This window comes from Arachis stenosperma, chromosome 7 (assembly GCF_014773155.1).
Source record: "Arachis stenosperma cultivar V10309 chromosome 7, arast.V10309.gnm1.PFL2, whole genome shotgun sequence".
In the NCBI taxonomy this organism is placed as follows: domain Eukaryota; kingdom Viridiplantae; phylum Streptophyta; class Magnoliopsida; order Fabales; family Fabaceae; genus Arachis; species Arachis stenosperma.
In genome coordinates, this window is record NC_080383.1 from 84,065,427 (window position 1) to 84,077,886 (window position 12,460).

The window sequence follows — 12,460 nt, forward strand, 5'->3', positions numbered from 1 at the left end:
TTGGATGAAGGCAGTAGGAAAGCAGGGATTCAACAGGAACAAAGCATCTCCATACACTTATCTGAAATTCCCATCAATGATTTACATAAGTATTTCTATCTCTATTTTATGCTTTATTTATCTTTATATTTGAAAACCAATATAACCATTTGAATCCGCCTAACTGAGATTTACAAGATGACCATAGCTTGCTTCATACCAACAATCTCCGTGGGATCGACCCTTACTCATGTAAGCTATTACTTGGACGACCCAGTGCACTTGCTGGTTAGTTGTGCGAAGTTGTGACAAAGTGTGATTCACGTTTGAGAGCTTGGCGCCATTGTTGATGATCACAATTTACGCGCACCAAGTTTATGGCACAGTTGCCAGGAATTGTTCGAGTTTGGACAACTGATGGTTCATCTTGTTGCTCAGATTAGGTAATTTGCTTTTCAAAAAGTTTTCAAAATTTTTTTATTTGTTTTCGTTTTTCAAAAAAATAAATTTCGAAAAAACAAAAAAAAATTAATAAAATCATAAAAACCAAAAATATTTTGTGTTTCTTGTTTGAGTCTTGTGTCAATTTTTAAGTTTGGTGTCAATTGCAAGTTTTAAAAACTTTTGCATTTTTCAAAAATTCATGCATGTGTTCTTCATGATCTTTAAGTTGTTCTTGGTAAGTCTTCTTGTTTGATCTTCATATTTTCTTGTTTTGTGTTTTTTGTTATTTTTCATATGCATTTTTGCATTCATAGTGTCTAAGCACTAAAGATTTCTAAGTTTGGTGTCTTGCATGTTTTTTTTTCTTGAAAATCTTTCAAAAATAAGTCTTAATGTTCATCTTGATCTTCAAAGTGTTCTTGGGATTCATCTTGACATTCATAGTGTTCTTGCATGCATTAGTTGTTTTGATCCAAAATTTTTATGTTTTGGGTCATATTTGTGTTTTTCTCTCTCATCATTAAAAATTCAAAAAAAAAAATAAAAAATATATTTTCCTTGTTTTACTCATAATTTTCGAAATCCTTGGGTTAGCTTAGTCAAAAATTTTTAAAATTAGTTGTTTCTTGTTAGTCAAGTCAAGATTTCATTTTTAAAAATCCTATCTTTTCAAAATCTTTTTCAAAAATCAAATCTTTTTCATTTTTCTTATTATTTTTCGAAATTTTTCTTATTTGATTTTCAAAATCTTTTTCTTATCTTTATTTCAAAAATTTCAAAAACTTTACTAACAATTAATGTGATTGATTCAAAAATTTGAAGTTTGATACTTTCTTGTTAAGAAAGGTTCAATCTTTAAATTCTAGAGTCATATCTTTTAGTTTCTTGTTAGTCAAGTAATCAATTTTAATTTTAAAAATCAAATATTTTTCAAAATATCTTTTTCACATCATATCTTTTTCAAAATCAATTTCAAAAATCTTTTCTAACTTCTTATCTTTTCAAAATTGAATTTCAAATCTTTTTCAACTAACTAATTGACTTTTTGTTGGTTTTACTATTTCTTATCTTTTTCAAAATTACCTAACTACTTTCCTCTCTCTCTAATTTTCGAAACTTACCTCCCTCTTTTTCAAAATTCTTTCTAATCAACTAATTGTTTCAAATTTTAAATTTTAATTGTATTTCTTCTTTCAATTTTCGAAAATTACTAACTATTTTTCAAAAATAATTTTTGAAATTCTCTCTCTCTTATCTTCTTCTATTTATTTATTCATTTACTAACACTTCTCTTCATCTAAAAAAATTCGAACCCTCTCTTCTCCTCTGTGTTCGAATTTTTATCATTCTTCTTCTATTATTTTCTTCTTCTACTCACATAAAGGAATCTCTATATTGTGACATAGAGGATTCTTCTTCTTTTTCTGTTCTCTTCTTTTTCATATGAGCAGGGGCAAGGACAAGAATATTCTTGTTGAAGCAGATCCTGAACCTGAAAGGACTCTGAAGAAGAAACTAAGAGAAGATAAAATACAACAATCCAGAGACAACCTTGCAGAAATTTTCGAAAAAGAAGAGGAGATGGTAGCCGAAAATAATGACAACAATAATAATGCAAGGATGATGCTTGGTGATTATACTACACCTACTTCCAATTTTTATGGAAGAAGCATCTCAATCCCTGCCATTGGAGCAAACAACTTTGAGCTGAAACCTCAACTAGTTGCTTTAATGCAACAGAATTGCAAGTTTTATGGACTTCCATAAGAAGATCTCTATCAGTTTTTAACTGAGTTCTTGCAGATCTGTGAGACTGTTAAGACTAATGGAGTAGATCCTGAAGTCTACAGGCTCATGCTTTTCCCTTTTGCTGTAAGAGACAGAGCTAGAACATGGTTGGAATCACAACTTAAAGATAGCCTGGACTCGGATAAGCTGGTCACGACCTTCTTGGCTAAGTTCTTTCCTCCTCAAAAGCTGAGCAAGCTTAGAGTGGATGTTCAGACCTTCAAGCAAAAAGATGGTGAATCCCTCTATGAAGCTTGGGAAAGATACAAACAGTTGACCAAAAAGTGTCCTGCTGACATGCTTTCAGAGTGGACCATTTTGGATATATTCTATTATGGTCTATTCGAGTTCTCTAAGATGTAATTGGACCATTCTGCAGGTGGATCCATTCACCTAAAAAAAACTCCTATAGAAGCTCAAGGACTCATTGACATGGTTGCAAATAACCAATTCATGTACACCTCTGAGAGGAATCCTGTGAGTAATGGGACGCCTCAGAAGAGGGGAGTTCTTGAAATTGATGCTCTGAATGCCATATTGGCTCAGAACAAAATGTTGACTCAGCAAGTCAACATGATTTCTCAGAGTCTGAATGGATTACAAAATGCATCCAACAGTACTAAAGAGGCATCTTCTGAAGAAGAAGCTTATGATCTTGAGAACCCTGCAATGGCAGAGGTGAATTACATGGGTGAACCCTATGGGAACACCTATAATTTCTCATGGAGAAATCATCCAAATTTCTCATGGAAGGATCAACAAAAGCCTCAACAAGGCTTTAATAATGGTGGAAGAAACAGGCTTAGCAATAGCAAGCCTTTTCTATCATCTTCTTTGCAACAGACAGAGAATTCTGAGCAGAGCTCCTCTAGCTTAGCAAATATAGTCTCTGATCTATCTAAGGCTACTGTAAGTTTCATGAGTGAAACAAGGTCTTCCATTAGAGATTTGGAGGCATAAGTGGGCCAGCTGAGTAAGAAAATCACTGAAACCCCTCCTAGTACTCTCCCAAGCAATACAGAAGAGAATCCAAAAAGAGAGTGCAAGGCTATTGATATAATCAATATGGCCGAATGCACAAAGGAGGAGAAGGACGTGAATCCCAGTGAGAAAGACCTCCTGGGATGTCCTCTGAACAAAAAGGAGTTCCAAACTGAGGAACCTAAGGAATCTGAGGCTCACCTAGAGACCATAGAGATTCCATTGAACCTCCTTTTACCATTCATGAGCTCTGAGAATTATTCTTCCTCTGAAGAGGATGAAGATGTAACTGAAGAGCAGGTTGCTCAATATCTAGGAGTCATCATGAAGCTGAATGCCAAGTTGTTTGGTAATAAGACTTGGGAAGGTGAACCTCCCTTGCTCATTAGTGAACTAGATACATGGGTTCAGCAAACTCTACCTCAAAAGAAACAAGATCCTGGTAAATTCTTAATACCATGTACCATAGGCACCATGACCTTTGAGAAGGCTCTATGTGACCTGGGGTCAGGTATAAATCTTATGCCACTCTCTGTAATGGAGAAACTGGGGATCTTTGAGGTACAGGCTGCCACTTTTTCATTAGAGATGGCAGACAAGTTAATAAAACAAGCTTATGGATTAGTAGAGGATGCGTTAGTGAAGGTTAAAGGCCTTTACATCCCTGCTGATTTCATAATCTTAGACATTGGGAAGGATGAGAATGAATCCATTATTCTTGGAAGACCCTTCCTAGCCACAGCAAGAGCTGTGATTGATGTTGACAGAGGAGAATTAGTCCTTCAATTGAATAGAGACTACCTTGTGTTTAATGGTCAAGGATCTTTCTCTGCAACCATGGAGAGGAAGCATGAAAAGCTTATCTCAATACAGTGTCAAACAAAGCCCCCACAATCAAACTCTAAGTTTGGTATTGGGAGGCCACAACCAAACACTAAGTTTGCTGTTGAACACCCACATTCAAACTCTAAGTTTGGTGTTAGAAAGTCCCAACAATGCTCTGATGATCTGTGAGCTCCCTAAGAGCTCACTGTCAAGCTATTGACATTAAAGAAGCGCTTATTGGGAGGCAACCCAATTTTTATTTATCTATATTTCTATTGTTCTTTTATGTTTTATTAGGTTTATGATCATGTGGAGTCACAAAACAGTTGCAAAAATTAAAAACAAAATCAAAAATAGCATAAGAAACAGCACACCCTGGAGGAAGAGCTTACTGGCGTTTAAACGCCAGTAAGGAGCATCTGGCTGGCGTTTAACGCCAGAACAGAGCAAGAAGTTGGCGTTAAATGCCAGAAATAAGCAGCAGTCTGGCGTTTAAATCCCAGGATTACACCCTAAGGAGAGCTGGTGTTAAACGCCAGAAACAAGCATGGAAGTGGCGTTCAACGCCAGAAACATGCTGCAGATTAGCGTTGAACGCCTAAAATAAGCATGGAGGTGGTGTTTAACGCCAGAAACATGCTGCTGTCTGGCGTTAAACGCTAAGATTGCATACAAATGGCATTTTACACGCCTAAAGGGTGCAGGGATGAGAAATCCTTGACACCTCAGGATCTGTGGACCCCACAGGATCACCTCAGGATCTGTGGACCTCACAGGATCTCCACCTACCTTCTCTCTCTCTCTCTCTCACACCTTTTCATAACACCCTTTGACATGCGAAATTGTGAACTATACTTTTTCACAACTCTCATAATCCCTGGTAATGGCTCCAAAAACTTGGTGCGCCTAATACCATGGCATTACACAACTTCGCACGACTAACCAGCAAGTGCACTGGGTCGTCCAAGTAATAAACCTTACGTGAGTAAGGGTCGATCCCACGGAGATTGTTAGTATTGAAGCAAGCTATGGTCATCTTGTAAATCTTAGTCAGGTAAACTCAGATATATATGATGATGAACGAAAATAACATAAAAGATAAGGATAGTGATACTTATGTATATCATTGGTGTATGAGCTTCAGACAAGTGTATGAAGATGCCTTCCCTTCCGTCTCTCTGCTTTCCTACAGTCTTCATCCAATCCTTTCTTACTCCTTTCCATGGCAAGCTCGTATAGGGTCTCACTGTTGTCAGCAGCTACCTCCCATCCGCGCAGTGAAAGCTAATGCACACACTCTGTCACAGTGCTGCCAATCACCGGTTTGGTTCCCTCCCCTACCGGAATAGAATAACTCTTTTGCGTCTGTCACTAACGCCCAGTAGGTTACAGGTTTGAAGCACGTCACAGTCATTCAGTCATTGAATCCTACTCAGAATACCACAGACAAGGTTAGACCTTCCGGATTCTCTTGAATGCTGCCATCAGTTCTTGCCTATACCACGAAGACTCTGATCTCACGGAATGGCTGGCTCGTTTGTCAGGCGAGCACTCGGTTGTCAGGCGATCAACCATGCATCGTGCAATCAGAAATCCAAGAGATATTCACTAAGCCTCGGATGCGTGTAGAACAAGAATGGTTTTCAGTCACCTTGTTCATGAGTGAGAATGGTGATGGGCGTCAATCATCACCTTCATCATGTTGAAGAACAAGTGATATCTTGGATAAAGAACAAGTGGAATTTGAATGGAAGAACAATAGTAATTGCATTAATACTCGAGGTACAGCAGAGCTCCACACCCTTAATCTATGGTGTGTAGAAACTCCACCGTTGAAAATACATAAGAACAAGGTCTAGGCATGGCCGAATGGCCAGCCTCCCAAAGGTCTAAGATAGCATAAAACAAAGATTGCTACCCAAGAGTCTGCTAAAAGCTCTTTAATACAATAGTAAAAGGTCCTACTTATAGAAAACTAGTACATAAGTGAGTAAATGACATAAAAATCCACTTCCGGGCCCACTTGGTGTGTGCTTGGGCTGAGCAATGAAGAAATTTCGTGTAGAGACTCTCCTTGGAGTTAAACGCCAGCTTTAGTGCCAGTTTGGGCGTTTAACTCCCAATTAGGTGCCAGTTCCGGCGTTTAACGCTGGAATTTCTTGAGGTGACTTTGAACGCCGGTTTGGGCCATCAAATCTTGGGCAAAGTATGGACTATTATATATTGCTGGAAAGCCCAGGATGTCTACTTTCCAACGCCGTTGAGAGCGCGCCAATTGGGCTTCTGTAGCTCCAGAAAATCCACTTCGAGTGCAGGGAGGTCAGAATCCAACAGCATCTGCAGTCCTTTTGAGTCTCAGAATCGGATTTTTGCTCAGGTCCCTCAATTTCAGCCAGAAAATACCTGAAATCACAGAAAAACACACAAACTCATAGTAAAGTCCAGAAAAGTGAATTTTAATTAAAAACTAATAAAAATATACTAAAAACTAACTATATCATATCAAAAACATACTAAAAACAATGCCAAAAAGTATACAAATTATCCGCTCATCACAACACCAAACTTAAATTGTTACTTGTCCTCAAGCAACTGAAAATCAAATAAGATAAAAAGAAGAGAATATGCAATGAATTCCAAAAAACATCTGTGAAGATCAGTATTAATCAGATGAGCGGGACTTTTAACTTTTTGCCTCTGAACAGTTTTGGCATCTCACTCTATCCCTTGTAATTCAGAATGATTGGCTTCTTTAGGAACTCAGAATCCAGATAGTGTTATTGATTCTCCTAGTTAAGTATGATGATTCTTGAACACAGCTACTTATTGAGTCTTGGCTGTGGCCCAAAGCACTTTGTCTTCCAGTATTACCACCGGATACATACATGCCACAGACACATAATTGGGTGAACCTTTTCAGATTGTGACTCAGCTTTGCTAAAGTCCCCAATTAGAGGTGTCCAGGGTTCTTAAGCACACTCTTATTTGCCTTGGATCACAACTTTATTTCTTTTCTTTTTCTTTCTTCTTTTTTTTTTCTTTTTCGGTTTTTTTTTTCGCTTGCTTTCTTTCTCTTTTTTTTTTGTATTCACTGCTTTTTCTTGCTTCAAGAATCATTTTTAATGATTTTTCAGATCCTCAGTAACATGTCTCCTTTTTCATCATTCTTTCAAGAGCCAACATTCATGAACCACAAATTCAAAAGACATATGCACTGTTTAAGCATACATTCAGAGAACAAAAGTGTTGCCACCACATCAAAATAATTAAACTATTATAAAATTCAGAATTCATGCAATTCTTTCCTTTTCAATTAAGCACATTTTTATTCAAGAAAGGTGATGGATTCATAGGACATTCATAACTTTAAGGCATAGACACTAAGACACTAATGATCACAAGACATAAACATGAGTAACATAAAGCATAAAAATTCGAAAAACAGAAGAATAGAGAACAAGGAAATTAAAGAACGGGTCCACCTTAGTGATGGCGGCTCTTTCTTGCTCTTGAAGATCCTATGGAGTGCTTGAGCTCCTCAATGTCTCTTCCTTGTCTTTGTTGCTCCTCCCTCATGATTCTTTGATCTTCTCTAATTTCATGAAGGATGATGGAGTGTTCTTGATGCTCCACCCTCAGTTGTCCCATGTTGGAACTTAATTCTCCTAGGGAGGTATTTAGTTGCTCCCAATAGTTTTGTGGAGGAAAATTCATCCCTTGAGGAATCTCAGGGATCTCATGATGAGTGAGATCTCTTGTGTACTCCATCCTTTTCTTGGTGATGGGCTTGTCCTCATAAATGGGAATGTCTCCCTCTATGTCAACTCCAACTGAATAACAGAGGTGACAAATGAGATGAGGAAAGGCTAACCTTGCCAAGGTGGAGGTCTTGTCCGCCACCTTATAGAGTTCTTGGGCTATAACCTCATGAACCTCTATTTCTTCTCCAATCATGATACTATGGATCATGATGGCCCGGTCTATGGTAACTTCGGACCGGTTGCTAGTGGGGATGATTGAGCGTTGTATGAACTCTAACCATCCTCTAGCCACGGGCTTGAGGTCATGCCTTCTCAATTGAACCGGCTTTCCTCTTGAGTCTTGCCTCCATTGTGCGCCCTCTTCACATATGACTGTGAGGACTTGGTCCAACCTTTGATCAAAGTTGACCCTTCTAGTGTAAGGATGCTCATCTCCTTGCATCATAGGCAAGTTGAACGCCACCCTCACACTCTCCGGACTAAAATCCAAGTATTTCCCCCGAACCATAGTGAGATAATTCTTTGGATTCGGGTTCACACTTTGGTCATGGTTCTTGGTGATCCATGCATTGGCATAGAATTCTTGAACCATCAAGATTCCGACTTGTTGAATGGGGTTGGTAAGTACTTCCCAACCTCTTCTTCGGATCTCATGGCGGATCTCCGGATATTCACCCTTTTTGAGTGAAAAGGGGACTTCGGGGATCACCTTCTTCAAGGCCACAACTTCATAGAAGTGGTCTTGATGCACCCTTGAGAGGAATCTATCCATCTCCCATGACTCGGAGGTGGAAGCTTTTGCCTTCCCTTTCCTCTTTCTAGAGGTTTCTCCAGCCTTGGATGCCATAAATGGTTATGGAAAAATGAAAAAGCAACGCTTTTACCACACCAAACTTAAAATGTTTGCTCGTCCTCGAGCAAAAGAAGAAAGAAGAGAGTAGAAGAAGAAGAAATGAGGAAGAGGGGAGGTGGTAGTGTATTCGGCCAAAGAGGGGGAGAAGTGGTGTTTAGGTTGTGTGAAAATGAAGAGTTGAAGAAGGGTATATATAGGAGAGAGGGGGGTGAAGGTTCGGCCATAATGGGTGGGTTTGGGAGGGAAAGTGGTTTGAATTTGAAGGGTGAGGTTGGTGGGGTTTTATGAAGGATGGATGTGAGTGGTGAAGAGAAAGATGGGATTTGATAGGTGAAGGGTTTTTGGGGAAGAGGTATTGAGGTGATTGGTGAATGGGGGAAGAAGAGAGAGAGTGATGGTAGGGTCCTGTGGGGTCCACAGATCCTGTAGTGTCAAGGAAAAGTCATCCCTGCACCAAAAGTTGCTCAAAATCACGTTTTGAGGCATTTCTGGCGTTAAACGCCGGGCTGGTGCCCATTCCTGGCGTTTAACGCCAGGTTCTTGCCCTTTACTGGCGTTTAACGCCAGTCTGGTGCCCCTTTCTGGCGTTAAACGCCCATAAGGGTGCCAGACTGGGCGTTAAACGCCCAACAGCAAGGCTTACTGGCGTTTGAACGCCAGCAGCTTCTTCCTCCAGGGTGTGCTGTTTTTCTTCCTGTTTTTCATTCTGTTTTTGCTTTTTTCATTATTTTTGTGACTTCTTATGATCATCAACCTACAAAAAAGATAAAATAACAAAAGAAAATAATTAATTATAAAACATTGGGTTGCCTCCCAACAAGCGCTTCTTTAGTGTCATTAGCTTGACAGAGGACTCCCATGGAGCCTCAGAAACACTCAGAACCTTGTTGAAACCTCCCAACACCAAACTTAGAGTTTGAATGTGGGGTTTCAACACCAAACTTAGAGTTTGGTTGTGGCCTCCCAACACCAAACTTAGAGTTTGACTGTGGGGGCTCTGCTTGGCTCTGTTTTGAGAGAAGCTCTTCATGCTTCTTCTCCATGATGATAGAGGGATATCCTTGGGCCTTAAACACCATGGATTCTTCATTCATTTGAATGATCAACTCTCCTCTATCAACATCAATCACAGCCTTTGCTGTGGCTAGGAATGGTCTGCCAAGGATGATGGATTCATCCATGCACTTCCCAGTCTCTAGGACTATGAAGTCAGTAGGAATGCAATGGTCTTCAATCTTCACCAAAACATTCTCTACAAGTCCATGAGCTTGTTTCCTTGAATTGTCTGACATCTCTAATGAGATTCTTGCAGCTTGCACCTCAAGGATCCCTAATTTCTCCATTACAGAGAGGGGCATGAGGTTCACACTTGACCCTAAGTCACACAAGGCCTTCTTGAAGGTCATGGTGCCTATGGTACAAGGTATAGAAAACTTCCCAGGATCCTGCCTCTTTTGAGGCAGTTTCTGTCTAGACAAGTCATCCAGTTCTTTGGTGAGCAAGGGAGGTTCATCTTCCCAAGTCTCATTTCCAAATAACTTGTCATTTAGCTTCATGATTGCTCCAAGGTATTTAGCAACTTGCTCCTCAGTGACATACTCATCCTCTTCAGAGGAAGAATACTCATCAGAGCTCATGAATGGCAGAAGTAAGTCCAATGGAATCTCTATAGTCTCAATTTGAGCCTCAGATTCCCATTGTTCCTCATTGAGGAACTCAGAGGAGGTTGGTACACGCCCACTGAGGTCTTCCTCAGTGGCGTCCACCTCCTTTCTTTCCTCCCAGGATTCGGCCATGTTGATGGCCTTGCACTCTCCCTTTGGATTTTCTTCTGTATTACTTGGAAGAGTACTAGGAGGGAGTTCAGTGATTTTCTTGCTCAGCTGACCCACTTGTCCTTCCAGATTTCTGATAGAGGACCTTGTTTCATTCATGAAACTTTGAGTGGTCTTTATTAGATCAGAGACCATTGTTGCTAAGTCAGAAGTATTCTGCTTAGAACTCTCTGTCTGTTGCTGAGAAGATGATGGAAAAGGCTTGTTGTTACCAGGCCTGTTTCTTCCACCATTATTGTTATTGAAACCTTGTTGAGGTCTCTCTTGATTCTTCCATGAGAAATTTGGGTGATTTCTCCATGAAGAATTGTAGGTGTTTCCATAGGGTTCTCCTAGGTAATTCACCTCTTCCATTGAAGGGTTCTCAGGATCATAAGCTTCTTCCTCAGATGAAGCATCCTTAGTACTGCCAGGTGTATTTTGTATTCCAGACAGACTTTGAGAAAATACCTATGATGCTCCATTCAGAAAGCATGTCAGATGGACATCTTCTGATTAATTGTTTGTATCTTTCCCAAGCTTCATAGAGGGATTCTCCATCCTTCTGTCTGAAGGTTTGGACTTCCACTCTAAGCTTACTCCATCTTTGTGGTGGAAAGAACTTTGCCAAGAAGGCATTGACTAGCTTTTCCCAAGAGTCCAGGTTTTCCTTAGGTTGAGAATCCAACCATATTCTAGCTCTGTCTCTTACAGCAAAAGGGAACAGCATCAGCCTATAGACCTCAGGGTTAACCCCATTAGTCTTGACTGTGTCACAGATTTGCAAGAATTCAGCTAAAAACTGATGAGGATCTTCCATTGGAAGTCCATGGAACTTGCAATTCTGTTGCATTAGAGAAACTAATTGAGGCTTTAGCTCAAAGTTGTTTGCTCCAATGGCAGGGATAGAGATGCTTCTCCCATAGAAATCAGGAGTAGGTGCAGTAAAGTCACCCAGCACCTTCCTTGCATTGTTGGCATTGTTGTTGTTTTCGGCTGCCATGTCTTCTTCCTTGAAGAATTCGGTCAAGTCCTCTAAAGAGAGTTGTGTTTTGGCCTCTCTTAGCTTTCGCTTCAAGGTTCTCTCAGGTTCAGGGTCAGCTTCAACAAGAATGCCCTTGTCTCTGCTTCTGCTCATAAGAAATAGAAAAAGAAGAAGAGAATGTGGAATCCTCTATGTCACAGTATAGAGATTCCTTGAAATGTCAGAGGAAAAGAGAAATAGTAAGAAGAAGGAGAAGGAGAATTCGAACTTTTAATTAGATAAGGTCCGAATTGTGCATTTAGAAGGAGTAGTACTCCATAAATAGAAGGATGTGGGAAGGAGGGAAGAGAATTTTCGAAAATTCAATCAAGAGATTTTGAAACCATTTTGAAAATTTGATTGATAATTTTCGAAAATTCAAGGTGAGAAAGAAATCAAGTGATTTTTTGAAAAAGAATTTGAAATTAGAAATTAAAAAGATTTGATTGAAAACTAATTTGAAAAAGATGTGATTGAAAAAAGATTGATTGAAAAGTTATGGTTTTAAAAAGATATGATTGAAAAGATATGATTTGAAAACAATTTTAAAAGATATGATTTGAAAACAATTTGAAAAGATATGAATTGAAAATAATTTGAAAAGATTTGATTTTAAAAACTAATGACTTGCCTAACAAGAAAAAATATGATTCAAACATAAAACCTTCCTTAATAGAAAAGGCAAAAAATGTTCAATCAAATCATTAATTGTTAGTAAGTATCTTTGAAAAAGGAAAGAGATTGATTTTGAAAACATTTGATTGAAAAGATATGATTTGAAAAAGATTTGATTTTGAAAAACCTTGAAAATTTGAAAAAAATTGATTTTGAAAACAAAATCTTCCCCCTGGCACCATCCTGGCGTTAAACGCCCAGAATGGTATACATTCTGGCGTTTAACGCCCAAAATGCTACCTTTTTGGGCGTTAAACGCCCAACCAGGTACCCTGGCTGGCGTTTAAACGCCAGTCTGCCTTCTTCACTGGGCATT

General features: G+C 39.1%; 2 non-coding genes across 2 annotated transcripts; one reads left to right on the forward strand and one right to left on the reverse strand.

Annotated features, from left to right (window-relative positions):
* Positions 1-2,406: 2,406 nt before the first annotated feature.
* Positions 2,407-2,514, reverse strand: LOC130942633 (small nucleolar RNA R71). Its single transcript, XR_009071198.1, has one exon. It is a non-coding gene; the product is annotated as a small nucleolar RNA R71 (small nucleolar RNA).
* Positions 2,515-10,939: 8,425 nt separating this feature from the next.
* LOC130942400 (small nucleolar RNA R71) lies at positions 10,940-11,043 on the forward strand. The gene has a single exon (XR_009070970.1). It is a non-coding gene; the product is annotated as a small nucleolar RNA R71 (small nucleolar RNA).
* Positions 11,044-12,460: the final 1,417 nt, after the last annotated feature.